At 49.2% G+C, this 17,291-nt stretch overlaps 1 long non-coding RNA gene across 1 annotated transcript; it reads right to left on the bottom strand.

Moving 5' to 3' along the window:
* Positions 1–6,125: 6,125 nt before the first annotated feature.
* On the bottom strand, positions 6,126–12,928 carry LOC149364957 (uncharacterized). The gene is made up of 2 exons (XR_016289239.1): positions 11,595–12,928; positions 6,126–6,215 (listed from the first exon to the last, which is right to left on the bottom strand). It is a non-coding gene; the product is annotated as an uncharacterized LOC149364957 (long non-coding RNA).
* Positions 12,929–17,291: the final 4,363 nt, after the last annotated feature.

The following is a 17,291-nucleotide window of genomic DNA, read 5'->3' as shown; positions in this document are numbered from 1 at the left end:
AAATAAAGCTTCGTAGGTTCCACTGGCATCCATAACAAAGGGCCACAAGACATCTATGGGCTATGGCCTTCGTAAAACTATGGATGATGTCGAAATGGATGCAGCGGAATAGTAGATGACCTCTTGGTTTCAAAGGGTTGTTGCCATGCGTGTTGTCACAGCCTTTTCTGCGGTAAAAGGCGCGTGGCGCGTAGCTTGTGTGCTATTGATTCCCGTTCACCATACAAACGTTTATTTCGCAATTCCAGGAAAAACACCAGCAGTGAAACATCAACCCGAGATTTCGAAGCATGGCGAGTGTTTTTATTTTTTACTCACACACTGCCAGTGCTATGTAGAATTCTAAGAGACAGCTGATATGGTAACAGTAAATAAGAGAAAATGGGCAGAATAAGGCATATCAGAATGGTACAAACATATTGCGTTCAAGTCGTTGGGTCAGTAGCTGCGGAGAGGTAGTCTGTGACGTTGAGATACGTTGCAAGTAATGCTGATTTTCTTTTTTTCCGCCCGCGCATCCGTGTATGATAACAAAAATCCCGAAAGCGCTTAGGGCCGCAGCCGGCAACATTCTTTTCGTTCACTTTTTATTGTCAAATAAACTACTACCACCACCAAGGTTCGAAAAACGAAAAGGAAACACTGGCTGCGAAACTTCCACTGGAGACTGCGGGACATAGCTGGCAAGAGCTAATAAGTACTCATTACAATCGCGTCGAGTTTCTCCCTACTGTGGCCTTAGCATAGCATTTCCATCCATTCATTGGAACTGCATTTTGTTGCCACACGAGGCAACGTTCCTGCTTTTGTGATATCGTTTTGTGATATCGGCGAGTGTGTAGTCTCAGCAGCCGTGCTCCGCTGTAAATAAAGTTTTATTTTTATTCTGGTTCTTAGTGCGAACTTTTTTTTGGTAATGAGCAACTAAATATAATGTACATACCTGAATAGAGCTACTCTCGCTCTGCCAGTGACGACGACCCCTTTCCGCGATAGGTCTAACGATTCCGCAGGTTTCGTGTGTGCAATTTCCGCAACCGTCGAACGCGAATTCACGTTTTGGGGAACGCAAATGGCCAACAAATGAAGTTTTCACAACGGTGACCTAATATCGACTATTTTCACAGTGCAGGATGCACATACAATGAAAGGAAAGCTCTGGTCGGACCCAGACTGCCGCGCTCTTGGGCAGCCAGCAGCAGTCACCGGCGTCGCTTGTGGATTAGGAATAAGGACGTTTTATTTCGCCATCGAACGTACTTCAGGATAAAGCGATTCAAAATTGAATATCACGTCGGAGAAAGCAGGGACAATTAGAAGCGTCGGTCCTACGCGATGTCAGCAATCCGGCCACCGAATGTTTCCGAGGCGCGCGATCACATCGGTGGTTTCTACAAAGTTGTCGCGCTGCATAAACAAGCAAAGGAACAACAGGTACACAAATAGGATTAATAAAACAAAAGCGTAGCTCTCGTTTTACCTCACGCGAACAAACATAGCTGTTTGCATACAGCGCTGTAAAAAGGAGTACTGGTGTGCAGTCGCCCTGTGTTATTGGCGGAGCGAAGGGATGGCGACGTCAGTGCGGGCCGTGTTCGTGACTCGAAGGCATTCCAAAATCTCGAATGCCTTCGCGGAGCTCCATTGACTTGATAGTATGTCAGCCAAATGCCATTGAATAGTTCGTGCAGCTGCACAAGGCGACATCCGACTCGAATGACACTCGGTTGGAAGGTATTTGAAACGCCCGTGTAGCAGAGATATTGCTAATCTCAGGCTCGTGATGCTTTCTTAGATAACAGCATGCGATCAGACGCGAAAAGCAATTACATCTGCTATGACATATTTTGCAAGTATTTGCGAAAACAAACTAATTTTCACAATGTGCTGCAGCACCGATCGTCACTACCTGCAACACCCATCGTCACTATCATCATTTCCAAATAGCACCTCTTTTTGCCATGTGACAACGCAATGAAAGTGCCATTCGTTCATGGGGAGTGCGCTTCGTGAAAGTATCACTAAAGTTGCCGTGTGACAGGGGTATAAATCCCCCCACGCACGCGCACAAATACATTCAAACACGGAAAATGGTACGGTTTCAAAAATATCTTTGCCGTGTACGATCATACACGGTAAACCATTTTTGAAAAGTCACTAAATTGCGTTTGAAAACTATCAAAATGTAGCAGTTACAACTCAAACATGATGCCACTTCATTTTCAGAAATTATAACTTTTTATCGTCACGTGTATACAAGTACGCTGGACGAAGTTCCTACGGTAAACTCAGATTTCTGGATTTCCTGCAGCGCATACAGACCCCCCACCCCGGCGGCGCAACGTGTAGGCTCTCAGCCCTGATTTCTCTTCACTGCTGCCGAAAAAAAAAAAATCGACTACACGTCTTTCCGGGTGGACGGTCGCTTTTAGATAATGGGACTCTGTCAGCTAGGGGGATAGGGGAAATGAACAATAACGCCCCTGCACACTGCTTTGTTTTCTTTCTCCACATGGACTCAACAAACGCACTCGCGCAAGGCCTCGCGTATTTGTGTGTGTGTAGCTATTTTCGTCTTGTTATATGTCCGCAGCTGTATCCATGAGCAGGCAGAGAAAAAAAAAAGCTGCTGTGTTGGTACTATCATGTCAGCAGTTCGGATACTCGAGCCAGTACTAACGGCTTACTGTATTGCATTATGCCAAGTTTTCGATTAGCGTACCCTCCTAGCGGCCGCCAGGCGGAGCACGTTTTATGTTAGTGGTCCAACAGCGATACCAGACACTCACAGAGAAAAAGACGACGTACAAGGAGGCTCCTGTGTGTCTCATCTTATTCTGTGTCAGTGTCTGGCAGGGCTGTTGTCCACTCAATCCCTATGTATCAACTCCAAGTAGCCCAATCTGCCGTTCTTCAGAAACGCGTTTGCAGGGTTGCCTGAACGCCCTTGAATGTTTTCTGCGAAAATGCATTTATAATTGTGGGTGCAGGTGGTCTCCAGAGCAGTAACGGGCAGTGCTGGCTTCAATAGGCAGAAATGAAAGGGGTGAGTCATCTGTGGACACGCCTTCCCCGGTGCACTTTACAAGGCTACGCTGGCGAACCTGACCGCGTCTTGTCGCTCGAGTCTGTTGACTGTCAGGACCACGCATGTAACTGCGAGCGCATAAAGGCTACTGGCAATGTACGTTCCCCCCACCCCCCGCAGTTGTTGACGGAGCAAGCGTCGTTCCTGGAAAGAAACGCGCAACGCACCGCTTCACCACGACGGTGAGAGCAAGGGTTGGGTGCCGCGCTAAAGATTTTTATTATAAACCCCACTGCGCCCAGGGCGGGTGCGCCCTGACAAGTTGTACCCACTCCCCGCAGCAGAGGCACACAGGTCTGTCTCCTCTTTCTAGCCTGGCCTTGGCTGCAGAAGAACCTTGGATTGGAACGGCCGCATGTCAATCGCCTTCGCAAAACATCAGCTTCGCAGAACTGTGAAACCCCCTCCCTATTGTAAACAGCGTGACGTCAAAAAGTTGTGGCCCGGTTGGCAGAACTGACAACTTTTGGTTCTGAGCCGGTGTTGTTGGTCCCGAGGGCTCCTTCGCCGCCTTTTTACCCCGATTCGAGACGCCTCGCCGGCCCTCACAGGATAGAAGAGGGGAAACGCTTGCGCTGAATGACTTAGGCCGGGTGGCAGGAGCGCGCTCCGGGCGCCAGTGAATCCGGCCGGTGCCTCATAATAGACCTCTCCCTGATGTAAACAGTGTGACGTCAAAAAGGTGTGCCCCGATGGGCAAAATCGTCGAATTTCGGTTCTGAACCGGTTTTTCAGGTGCCGAGCACTCTCCCACCAGCTTTGTTCCCTGATTCGAAACGCCTGGCAGCCTTCTTCTCCCAGTGTGAGCCTTCTCGGTACGGCGCATGTTTTGCCCTTCGGACCAGAAGCACGTGCGTTGATGACGTGTGTCTTGAAGGAAGCTAGTTTTCTTTGCACGTGTTGGCCTGCCTGCAAATCTGTATGCGCAGTCGCGTTTTTTTTCTTTTCAGGTGAGAAAAATGTAGAGCCTAAGATGTGTGTCCCAGAAAATAGTGAAAACATTTTTTTTTCTGTCAACTTGAAGGAGCGAAAATTGCTAATTGATCACGTGCACTCAGTGGAGCAGATTGTCAATGAAAACTACCTCCATGGGGAAGTGACAGAAAGTGTGTGTCCTAAGTGAATCAACTTGAAATTCGAGGCCAATACAATGGGGTTTTGTTACGTTTTGCGCTAATAATAATAAACACAATCTTTATGCGAACATAAAGTGCCTCTAAACAGATATGCGAAGCTGAAGAGATTACCGCGCACGCGAGAACACTTTATTTGCAGAGCCATCGCTATATGTGCTCATTCATGTGCACGCAAACATTTTGACTTAGAAGTTACATTCAGCCAGAGCAATGCCTACTCCCGTAATATCTTAGAATGTCATGAAATATTGAGGAAAATAGATGTGTGTGTAAATGATGGCAGATTTTTTTCACGTTTCATGACCATGCACACAAAAGCAACCGCTGTGGCAAATGCTATTTCAAGGCCGGAATGCGAAGACAATGCAAGCATGCTGCTGCTGTATGCTTTTTTGTAAACAAGCATGAGGAACCGTCCTGAGCAAGAGGCTGAAGCGTTCGTCAGATCTGGTAAAATGTAGAGTTCCGGACCCTTCCAATTAGGGTTTTTTCATAACCACGCTAATGAAAATCTGGTCGTAAATGTTTATCAGGTAGACGAGCACCATTTTGAAAATATTTATGGTCTTTCTTCTAATTTGTGAATACGGATCGACACTAACGTCATATTATGTTCCCCGCTTTGTAAACCAGGTCAAAAAACAATTCGCGATGTAAAACCTGCTTCCCACATAACCTTGCTGAATTATCCTGAAGTCCTTGATGGTTTTGCTGAGAGGGCTTCGAAATCTGCTGAAAAATAGCTCTTAGACAAAATGTTTTCACCAATGTCATCCACAGACCACCCAGCCAAAGGACTTCATACCGGTTTCCAATAAATTTCACCAGAAGCTCTCGGCCCCTCGTGTTCACGGAACTATCCTGAGTAGTAGTAGTAAGTGGCTTTTATTGTAAATGAAAAAGAAGGTAAAAGGATTCTTGCCAGCGCCGGCATCTGCTATCATGTCTAGAAGCACCTGAGCTGGGGCTGGGGGATGGAAATGGAAAGCGAGATGACAGTGAAGGGGAAAACAAAGGGTAGAGAGAGAGGGAAAACCTTCCCTCCTGCTTGTATTTCCATTACGCGAGGCGATACAGCCAGTGGGAAGGACCGCGAAAGTTGCCGGCGACCTGACACGTGAGGCGCGCACTTCGGGAGAGGGCGACCGCGCTCTCTCTCTCTCACATACACTACGCTCGCCCGCTCCGCAAGCTCCCCTCTCACTCGCATACACCAAGCTGCCCCGCACGCCCGCAGCACAATTTTCTCCATTCTTGACCGGAGCGGAATTCCAGCCACGACTAACAATGAGGGACACCACCGCTTTTGAGCACCCGCGAGCAGATTGGCACTTGCGCTGGCACGTGGCAAGTGCCAGCGGTGCGAGCAGCAAGCCCACCATAGCAGACTTCCATATTTATGCAACTCACCTACTCCTATCTAGACACAACACGCGCAATCGTGCAGCTCCATGCGCAGCAAATGTCGCTGTACTATTGTGGAGCAGCTCTTCCGGAAACCGCCATTTACAAGAGCTAGTTTTGAATCATAATACCCTGTAGCCGAGACTGACAACTGATTGCATTCCTAACGATTTCGGTATCCGTGGTTTGCACACCGCTGAGGGAAAGTACTGGTATTTCATGCAGTGCAAACAATGGCAAGAGATGCTGGCATTGTTTTTGCTGCATTGCGCGCATGCATATCACCAGCTACGCTCCCATATATCTTTCAAGAATGTTATCCGTGCATTCTTTTTTTCTTGCAGTGTGTGATTGACATATAATTTTGGGGGCATGCTTTGCCACTACAATGCTAGTGAAATCGCACTGTCCACACATGCACTTCGCCACTGGTAGAGGCAGAAGCAGAAGGCTTCATTCACTTCCATTGATGTGCATTTTCAAAAGACAAACGCATGTTCCTTATAAAAACAGGACCATTTTATTGCACCATCTGCTAAGCACGTTCAGATGCCTTGCACAACTCCCCCACACATCATGGTGGCAGCCTGCAAGCAAACAAGACCATACCAATGTCATATGTGAGTCTATTTTCAGGAAGTGACAGGAAATGTCAGTGCTCAAAAGTGGGTATTAGCTTGTTCTTTACTGCAGTTACTTTCCATTGACTCAGTGTTTCAGTAACACACAAACACATATGCTTACCTCCCGTCATACAAAAATGTGAGGGCAGTAACGGAAAAGGAAAGAAAATATGTGCATAAACATAGCAAGTGGACTGAAAAGTCCTTACATACATCTAAGTAATTTGCTGCCACTGTAACAATGAGAGCAGATATGTTAGGATAAAAGCCTGCTGAGCACGATAGAAACATATTCTGCTTACGCCATACAGGGTGATACAAAGCTGCTGGAACAATGATACACTGCTTGTTTTGATGTCACCAGCAGTTCACGAAGAAAAAGCTTACCAGCAGAAGGCTGTATCCATTACACACAAGCAGAAAAATGTGAGCTGTGAGGTTGAATATCCCTTGAAAGTGTATATTGTATGGGGTCTTATTCTTGTAGTAACGCTCAAAGGGCTAGAAGCAGTTGTCGCTTTCTAGCACCAGCGTGCCAGCCCTAGCAGTCAGAGCTGTGACCCCCAACCCGCGGTGCGGTGAGTCGCAACCACGGCGGGTTCGGGCCAGAGGGGACAAACACGAGTATGCTACTCGGAGGAGCGTTTATTGCTCTCGAGCAATACAATGCAGCAGCAACAATACAACCGCCGTAACGAGCGAGGATGTTCCGCTCGCGTACGGGGGTGGAAAACACAAAGGGCAGAACGCACGCAAAAATGTGGGGGAAGTAGGTTCCGCTCACCTCGCGTGGTTCCTCGCTCACGGCCCGCGGCGGTCAAGTCACACACGGTGGCCGGGCGATAAGGGCAGCGGTCTCCGTGGCAGATCTCCGATCCGTGCGTGTGCACGGCTCCCGCCAGAAGACGAGCGAGCCTCGGGAGAATCGCGTCTCCTCCCGTGCTGTGGAGAGGAGGTCTCTCCGTTGTAAGAGGGGAAAGAGGGAAAGTCTCCGCGGCGGGGAGCGAAAGGAAGCGCGGGTGGCGAGAGTGCCGTCCCTCGCAAAACCTCCCGAACGGCGCGCGCATAGCATCGCGTGATAATTACGCGCGGCCGTTACAATGGGGCAGGGGATTCATGTGTATCCCCACATCCCCCCCTCCTTAAAACTGCCCTACGGCCGAGAAGTGGCCGCGTTCACACGAAGGGTGTACCGAGTGGGGCCGGCGGAACGCCGTTTAACTTTAAAACCAATTAAGAAAAGATTCAGCTCACAGCCAGCAGTGCCGTCGTCGAAGGCCGTGGACGCCAGGGCAGGAAGGCAGTGTAGACGAACGCCATGGACGACCGTGGAGCCCAGGGTTGAAGGGGGTCGATGACCGCAGGTCCCGTGAGTCGGCCAGGGCAGCTTTGCCGGGACGCGCGGGCGGCAGGCAGGCTCAGGGCAATTACGCACCGTGTCGTCCCGTCGCACAGCGTACAGCAGGCCCCCACTCAGCTGGATGAACCGCTTGCTCTTGGCTCGCCCTCTTTTCCTCTCTTTGGGGGGTGACAAAGGCGCGCCGACCCATTTTCCCTCTGCCACAGAGGACTTGCGAGGCGGGCCCAGCGGGGCACCAAGCTTTTCTTGCGGGCGAAGCCGCTGCCGCGGGGACAGGGGGACTCCAAGGCGGCCTCTCTGCTGCAGTTTTCGCCATGGTAGGCACAGGCCCCGGTTTCCCCGAATTCCCGCTCGCTCGTCCCGCGGCCGACCGGAAGCTGTTCTTCTTCTGCGCAACTTGGTGGCGACAGCGGGCTCTTGGCTCCGGAATGCGGCCGCCTTCCAAACTGCCTGGCTCTCTGTGTTCGAAGCTGCAACGGTCGTTGCGGCGTCCGCTGGCTCTCCTCCGGGCACGCTGTGAAGGCTGGCCTGCGGCTGCAAGGCTGTCTTTTCTTTCTAGTTACATTACCAATTTACACTCTCTTTTTTTTTTTTTTTGAGCTAGTCTAACCCCTCTCGGTCTTTTCCGACGAGAAAGCGTGTGCTTGCTCCGGAAGCCGTGGTGCGAAATATGGAAGGGGTGTTCCGTCCATATTAAGCAGGAGAAATTACTCCCTGCGCGTTGGTCAGAGTTGTTTCTGCCGTGGGCGCAAGTTGTAACGAGGCGCCGGGCTCTGTTGTCGAGCCTTGCGTCTCGGTGCGGCTGCCTGCTGGCGGGGGAGGGTGTTCTCCACAGGCCACTCGTTCCCTCTGTCAAAGTAGGGTTTGAGATCACAGACATGCACTGGCCCACCGGTCGGTCTTAGCGTCAAGTCCGCCAGCCTGTAGACGAGAGAGGAAAGTTTCTCCCGAACTACATATGGTCCCGTCCATTTCGGCGCCAGAGAAGCAGAAAACCGCTTACTGGCATCGCTCAGAACGTGACTGCGCCTCAACACCAGGTCACCCGGTTTGTAGTGAACTTCCCGGTGAGAGCGGTCATACTGCGCTTTCTGCTGGGCCCGAGCAGTGCTCAGATTCCGGCGTGCTTTGTCCAAAGCCTCCGTCATCCTCGCGCGCAGCCCGGTCGCATAGTCAGCGCGTGCCGACCACGCAATCGGGGTGTTGCTGCGAACCTGTAGAGTAAGTTCTAACGGGTTCGGCAGCTCCCTGCCAAGGTTGAGAGCGGCAGGTGTGTACCCAGTCGAGCGGTTCACGGTCGACCTGAGAGCAAACCCAATCTCGGGGAGACAGGTGTCCCAGTCGATGTGCGTCTCCGCAAATGCAACGAGCATGTGCTTGATGTTGCGGTTCACGCGTTCCGTGGGATTCGCCTGGGCGTGGTACGTGGTTGTTCTCCTGTGCTTAATGCCAAGGGCCGCACAGGAGTCCACGAAAAGTTTGGCAGTGAAGTACGATGCATTGTCCGTTATCAACTGCCCGGGGTAGCCGAATCGTGTGAACACCTCGATCAGCTTCCCCATGATTACGCGTGCCGTCAGCTTTCGAAGTGGGAACAGTTCCACCCATTTGCTGAAATGGTCTGTGACAACGAGCAGATATTGGTTTCCACTCGGAGTCCTGGGGTAAGGTCCCATGACGTCACAAGCCGCAATTTGCCAAGGACCCTGGCTATTGATCGGCTGCATGAGCCCAGGTGGGCGTCCACCACGTGGCTTGACCCTTTGGCACACGTCGCACGAGCGGGCGTAGCGTATCGCATCCCGCTTCATGCCAGGCCAGGTAGCGAGGCGGCACAACTTGAGGTAAGTCTTAGGGCCACTCGCATGCCCAGCGATGCACGTGTCATGAAAGTAGCGTAAAAGTGCTCCTCTCAGCGTGCGTGGAATCACCACCTTGAAGGACTCGTGTGTATCCTTCTCGGAGGGGATATATCTCAGCAGGATGCCATCGGAGTCGAGCAGATAGGAATCCATCGCGCTCACAGCATTACCAGCTGTGTTCGAGCGCCCCGCACGGACAACAATACCAGTTGCCTCCATGTGCGCCGCGGCCGCGCCGCCCGGCTCCCTGAGCCCGTCGAACACTTTTCGACAAAATGGATCCTCCCGCTGTGCCTCCAACAGCTCCCTTCTGCTGAAAACGCTCACCACTGAACTGATGCCTTCAAAGTGGTTTACGCTTTCGCCCTGGGAAGGCGGGGTGTCCCTTCCCTCGGGGCGTTGTGTGAGCTGCGCGGCAGTCGCGCTGCTCTGGCTGTCGGGCGCGGCGGATTGGGCAGTGTTGTTACTTCCCAAGCCGTCAACGGGCGCGCGCGAAAGTGCGTCCGCCACCACGTTGTTCTTGCCCCTCCTGTAGCGCACGGTAAAGTCGTAACGCTGGAGGAGTAGCGCCCATTGCGCTAGGCGTCCGGACGGCTCGCCTAGGCGTCTCAGCCAAGTGAGTGCCGTGACCAGGATGTTGCTGCTGAGAAGCCGTATTGGACAACCACAGCAGGGACTGGATGTCAATCCCGCTCGCCGCCATGGCTAGTATGTGCGTCGGCAGTCGCTCGCACAGACACTCGGTTTGTCACACCTCTGGCCCCACGTTGGGCGCCAAGAATATGGGGTCTTATTCTTGTAGTAACGCTCAAAGGGCTAGAAGCAGTTGTCGCTTTCTAGCACCAGCGTGCCAGCCCTAGCAGTCAGAGCTGTGACCCCCAACCCGCGGTGCGGTGAGTCGCAACCACGGCGGGTTCGGGCCAGAGGGGACAAACACGAGTATGCTACTCGGAGGAGCGTTTATTGCTCTCGAGCAATACAATGCAGCAGCAACAATACAACCGCCGTAACGAGCGAGGATGTTCCGCTCGCGTACGGGGGTGGAAAACACAAAGGGCAGAACGCACGCAAAAATGTGGGGGAAGTAGGTTCCGCTCACCTCGCGTGGTTCCTCGCTCACGGCCCGCGGCGGTCAAGTCACACACGGTGGCCGGGCGATAAGGGCAGCGGTCTCCGTGGCAGATCTCCGATCCGTGCGTGTGCACGGCTCCCGCCAGAAGACGAGCGAGCCTCGGGAGAATCGCGTCTCCTCCCGTGCTGTGGAGAGGAGGTCTCTCCGTTGTAAGAGGGGAAAGAGGGAAAGTCTCCGCGGCGGGGAGCGAAAGGAAGCGCGGGTGGCGAGAGTGCCGTCCCTCGCAAAACCTCCCGAACGGCGCGCGCATAGCATCGCGTGATAATTACGCGCGGCCGTTACAATGGGGCAGGGGATTCATGTGTATCCCCACAATTGATACTGTGCTTCCAAGGAAAGTGAACGCCACAAGCGGGCTAGTAGCAAAAGAAAAGACGCAGCTATAGAACAGAAGAAAGGAGCAGGCATAAGAAGTACAGCATGTCCAACTAAGCTATACTTGGGAAAAAGAAACAACTCAACAGTGCTGTTGCAACGGACATATAAAAGCCCCACATTTTTGAAAATATAAAGCGGAAAGAAATGAAAACACACTGTTTCATGTTTCATATAGCAGGGATCTCAACGGTTACATTTGAAAATCAATTACAAGCATATTTAGAGTGCATTCATCCACAAATGTGCTTCAGCGCCTTTTCAGCTAAGGAAAACACCCAACTCAAGGAGGGCTGTGTAGCTTTCAAGCATTTGTATGAAACAAGTGATAAGTTTATAGCAAAAATACCCTCTATAATGATTTTACCTCACATATACTCACCTACGAGGCCATAACAGGAGGGCGGAAAGAAAAACTATATTGTTGCAAAAGAGCAAACGACTAGGCGCCTTACGAAATGTCACAGTGCCGTGACACTGGTAATCTTGCACACGCGTTCATGAAAAACCGCACTCGATAACACACACTACGAGGTAGCTCACGCACGCGACACAGGTACAGTTGGGACTTCAATGCAGATTCTAATAACAAAATTGCGGTCCAAATGGCTCACCTGCGTTTGGCCCTGACATCAGCCATGCGCGTACGAAGCTTTGTCATCGTCGACCTTTTGCGCTGAAGGTATCGCCGCCGATTCCCCATTTGACACTTTTACACACAAAAAAAACTGGCAAGATAACGTGATAAAAAACGGCGCTGCACATAAATACAAAAGCACAGTAAAAAAAAAACACCAACAAGCAAAACAGCACGATACGCCGATGACAGCCTGCGGAGCAGCCGAAGAAGCGACCGAAAGGCAGGACAGGCTTCAGCGTAGTCAGTCGTCCGTACCGGTACAGAGTACCGCGGCGAGAGTTGCGGGCGTCACACACACAGGGGAGGCGCTGCGCACACGTTTCAGTAAACCCCAATAGTTACTGTCTCGTACGTCTTGCTTCAAAATGTTTGACAGCGCCACTGTCGTTGACCGGCGGAACTCCATTGTTGAGTCAAAACGCCCGCGAGATTCAAATGCAGCAGCCCCGTCGACCAACAAACGGGGCGAGTGCGAGCTAACATGAGTCGTTTATCATACCCAAATTTACATCACTGGTAGTTTAAGACCAGCGACTTCAGTTCCTGTCAAAAAAGCCTGGAATATAACAGTGATCTTTCGCGCTGGATGTATTTTGCGGAGGTTACGGCGCACCAAAAAATAGCGCAATTGAATGGCGCAGTAATACCGTTCTGTTTATCATAGCGAAATTCGGCCTTGAGCAGATCCTTGAATATTTCCTAAATATTTCGCGTGCAAAATTTGTTCCCTATACGACGTTTACTTGCTTCTAAAACTCAGATCAAAAAAGCGCAGTTTCTAGGTTACGACCAACTTTGAACAATGAAAACTAAAAAATTATGACATGTAGCTCAATGAAATTTTCAAGAATTAACAACATGGGTACTATCTACAATCCTGCTAAATATGTTTGTGATTTATGAACTGGACTAGGAGTTATTAATGCGCCATTCTTTTAAATTTCACACTTTTTTATGGCGCCAGTTCTAAATAACCACCCAATATAACTCAATAAATTGCCTGTAAGGTCCTCGAGTCACACTTAATCTAAAAGCTGCAGAAGCAGTTTTCTTTTCGGAGCAGTAGTTTTCGTCAACAGCAAATCCAACGCAGGCAAGTCGAGCAAAAATATCGTTTTATGCCCCTCGCTCTTTTGCTCACTGCTATCATACTAACGTGAATAGCTTTTAGCGACACATACCATCGCAAAGAAGATACAATTATCTTTACAATGCGCTCAATATCATTTCTCTAGCGCAAACGGATGAGCCACACCGCTCACACAAACATGACGAAAAACGGCTGCTGACCGCCGCTAGCGTGGTACCGCCGCCTTAATAAGATTCGATATGAGCACTGTGTCATCAAGCTTCACTTTACAGAAACCATCAGCTCCCACCACCAAAAAAAAATAAGGGCATGTGAAAGCAACGCGTGCTTGAATGCACAGACAAGTTTTCTTATTTCATTGGAATTGCTCACACTTTCGTGTCTGTGATTACTTATACTTTGCTCCATTACTAATTTGCTTTACTTAGAGTACCTTGTTTTGAATAAGTCCATATTCTATCGATTGATGATTTCCGATTGACGAGATCCATTCAAAATGCACTAAGCATGTAGTATTTTGTTTTAAAGTGTCTCTCTTTTGTAGTTAATTTAGTTAGTTAATTACTCGGAAAAAGTCCCGGGCACTCGATAATAAATTGAAGTGAATTGGCTTCATACAGGCACAGCAAAGGCCAGAGGTAGCGGGCGTGAACTGGGTTTTTGCTGGTAGTGGCACTGCCGTGTTGTGAAAAAAAAGGCATTTGCTCCCCCCACCGGTTGGCACACATCACTCTGGACATCATATCGCCAAGGAACGCTTTCCTACACCAGCCGTGACATTCCCATCCAACTCTTCGATTCCCTCGGCTACATTTCTGTTACCTCATCATGCATTTTGTTACACTAAGAAACCATCAATTATCTCTACTTTGTATTACAGGTGTTGGTGTAGGGCTATTCAGAGTCAGGCTTGCCGTTATGCATGCTTGCTGGCAAAAATATACTTCTCTTCATTGTGCCTGCTGTTTTACGACTTGTCTTGGGTACCACATGCTCTCTCTTCCATTTTGAAATGGCTGAGTGCAACTTTGATGCCATATTGTGTCATGGTGTCAGATCCAACGTTACTAGAACCTACTCAGTTTCGCAGCTCCCCATACCGCCCAGCGGAGGAGAGTGTCCCAAGCGGCGGTCACGAGAACTAACGGCGCTGCAGTTGAGTCTTGCTCCCTGCCGGGCGCGTCGTCTGCTACACGCAGCGCGGAAGCGTGGAGCGGCCGGCTCATATGAGGTTTTGGCGAGCTGCATTCGCGCTCTACATGGCTGCAGTAAAATAATACTTCTATTACGGCAGCTTTTGCTTCGAAGCTGCGTGTTATCTTGCAGAAAACGTTTGTGTGATGCGAAATTAGGCTGTTAATATTGTGAAAAAGTTGCAAAAACGCTGAAATGACTGTCCGTGGAGTCATCGTTGGGATACCCGCTATTGCATCCCGGTGCAAAGCAGGTCAGCATGAAGAGGCCCGATGTCACAAAATACTAAAACAAAATTCAGGGGCCACTTTGACGATCTAAAGTGCGCGAGGCGAAAGCCTTTCCACGCAACTTTGGCCGCACGGCCTTTGGCACACACGAGGCGGCTATGGGGCGACTTGGTTTGGCTAGCCATGACAAATTGGGTCGAGACTAATTAGTCATGACCCATGAATAACTAGTCATGATTGATTAATTACGAACTAGTTATGTCCGGTTAATGACTGGCTAGTCATGACAAACCATTCATGACTAACCAGTCAACTACTAACGGCTGGTTAATGACTAACTTGTCATGACTGCTTAATAACTAACCAGTCATGACAATTAGTAATTGGTCATGGTTAGTCATGATTAATCCGTCATGACTAACCATGACTAATGGCTAACCAGTCATGACTAGCCATTAATGACTAATTGGGTCATGACTTGACCCATGACTTACTAGTCATGATTGCTTATTGACTAACTAGTCATGTCTGGTTAATGACTAGCTAGACATGACTAACCAGCGATGACAAACCAGTCATGACTAGTCATGACTAACCAGTCATGACTGGTTAATGACTAACAAGTCATGACTGCTCAATGACTAACTAGTCATGACTAACCAATCATGACTAATTGGGTCATGACTTGACCCATGACTTTCTAGTCATGATTGGTTATTGACTAACTAGTCATGACTAGTTGGTTAATGACTAGCTAGTCATGACCAACTAGTCATGATTGCTTAATGACGAACTAGTCATGTCTGGCTAATGACTAGCTAGTCATGACCAACATTACTAGAACTTGGTTCTAGTAATGTTGGTCATGACTAACCCAGTCATGACTGGTTTGTCATGACTAGCTAGTCATTAACCAGACATGACTAGTTAGTCAATAATCAATCATGACTAGTAAGTCATGTGTCAAGTCATGACCCAAATAGTCATTAATGGTTAGTCATGACTAGTTAGTAATTAACCAGTCATAGCTAGTCATGACTGGTTAGCCATGACAGATTAATCATGACTGACCATGACCAATTACTAATTGTCATGACTGGTTAGTTATTAAGCAGTCATGACAAGTTAGTCATTAACCAGCCATTAGTAGTTGACTGGTTAGTCATGTCTAGCCATGACTGGTTTGTCATGACTGCCAGTCATTAACTGGACATGACTAGTTCGTAATTAATCAATCATGACTAGTTATAACCAGTCATAACTAGTCGACTGCTTAATGACTAACCAGTCATGACCAATGCGTCATTAGTCATGGTAAGTCATTGCTAACCAGTCATGACTAACATGGCCAGGATTCTGGTTCATGCGCCCTTAGTTCACAAATCTGCCACCACGCGCCGCATGAAGTTGAGCTCCTCCTTCTCCTCTTACATTCCTCCTTCCTGGGTTGGGGGAGAGATGCCTTCACATTCCCCCATTCTCCACTTTGTGTGCGCTCCCCTCACGTGAACCCAACTTTTCGGTGCCCCGGCAAAGATTCTCTTTATTCTTTTGTCACACAGCGTATTCAAGGCGCGCTGATTGTGTCGCTCCCCTACTCGCTCCCTTCTTTGCTGGGGTGAAAGAAAAGAAGCCGGACCGTGGCTAGTGCGGTGTACGCATGCCAACTTCGTCAAAAAATTTGGGGGTGGTTTAGCCCTGCTAGCTACGCAATATATTTCGAAAGCAAGTTTTTTATGTGGTCCCGACGCGCTCGCTCGTGAGCGAGCGCGTCGAGACCGGCCGTGCTATGCTTTGGTTGTTTGCTTTGAGAGGTTGAGTCGTGCCACATGAAGGCGTACTTTAATCAAAAGTGCTCCCATCGGAGTGAGGCTATACCATGGGCTGCTGCATAAAGTGCGACAAGAAAGCGCGCCCGGGGTGGATAGAGGAGATTACAAGGACTCTTTTGCGTGATAGGTGCATTTTTTATTAAGCGCGTACAGTGACCACATATGCATAATGACACTGATATTGCGTACGCATTAACAATACAAAAGCAATGAAACTTCCAGGGACACTCGTTCAAGCAGTGAAATGCGTAATTCCCGACGCTCATACTGAGAGCTCACTCACGAATACTTGTATGTGGCTCTTACTCTGTGCATTAAAAATATTAAAATCGTGTATTAATCACTGCATTTCAACACTCATGTTATTGGCCTCGATAGCAGTCAGCTCTTCGAAACTTCTGTCGATGTGGTGAAAATGCAGTACGAATGCGTTGAGTGAGCAAGTGCTGCAGTATAATAAGCGGCAACACCTGATGCTGCGCTTCATGCTTGTTTCACTGACTCATTGTGCGCGGTACGTGATTTATCCAATGTAACAATTAGTAGTGTGGTAGTTCACATTTTTTCTAGGTTGGTAAAGTGCCTCCGATGATTATTCGTTCACCGTCGATAAGGGCTTTACCACTGCTGCAAGCGATGCTAGTTTTGGAAAATATTCCAGTGGTGTACGCAAACTATGAAGAGCTAAAGAAGACTTCACAAACGGCATGCTGGGAACTATTCCGAAGCGTTTCCCGTCTGTTCGGCAAGAAACTACGCCTTTACCCAGAGCAGCACTCAAGAGTCAAACCTTAGTTAAATGTTGTTGATTATGATTTAAATTTCTTGAGAAATGAAGAGAAGTTATTTTTAGATAGCACGACGTTTAAAAGCTGACTGGGTTTCTCAAGCGCGGCGGCTTGGCGCTCCACCCCGCCCGCTTGTGCAGTGGGCCGCTCGCGCGATTCATTAGCGAGAGGACGCTACGTGCGCGCGGCCCTGAATATGCAGTGAATTTACCCGTCACGGATGCGAATACGTGCAACAATACCTAGGCGCTCGCACGCGAGTGGCGCGAACATATAATTTTTTTTTCATTTTGGAATGTTGTGCAAAGCTACCCCTGCCTTTTTTCTCTGTCGCTCCGCTACGTACTTCTCGCTTTCCTCTCCCTTTGCCTTTAATTACACCGGCGCAGCTCCAATGTTTGAGGTCATCATCATCATCATCATCAGCCTGACTACACCCACTGCAGGGCAAAGGTATTCGATAGCACTCACCGCAGCCGGCAACCTTTTTTATTTCGTTAGTTTATTTTTGTCAACTGTTATTGCCTCTGGCAAACC

Source organism: Amblyomma mixtum, chromosome 2, assembly GCF_055824585.1.
Source record: "Amblyomma mixtum isolate Tamu chromosome 2, ASM5582458v1, whole genome shotgun sequence".
Lineage (NCBI taxonomy): Eukaryota > Metazoa > Arthropoda > Arachnida > Ixodida > Ixodidae > Amblyomma > Amblyomma mixtum.
The sequence above is the reverse complement of the archived record's forward strand: the minus strand, read 5'-3'. Positions and strand labels throughout refer to the sequence as shown.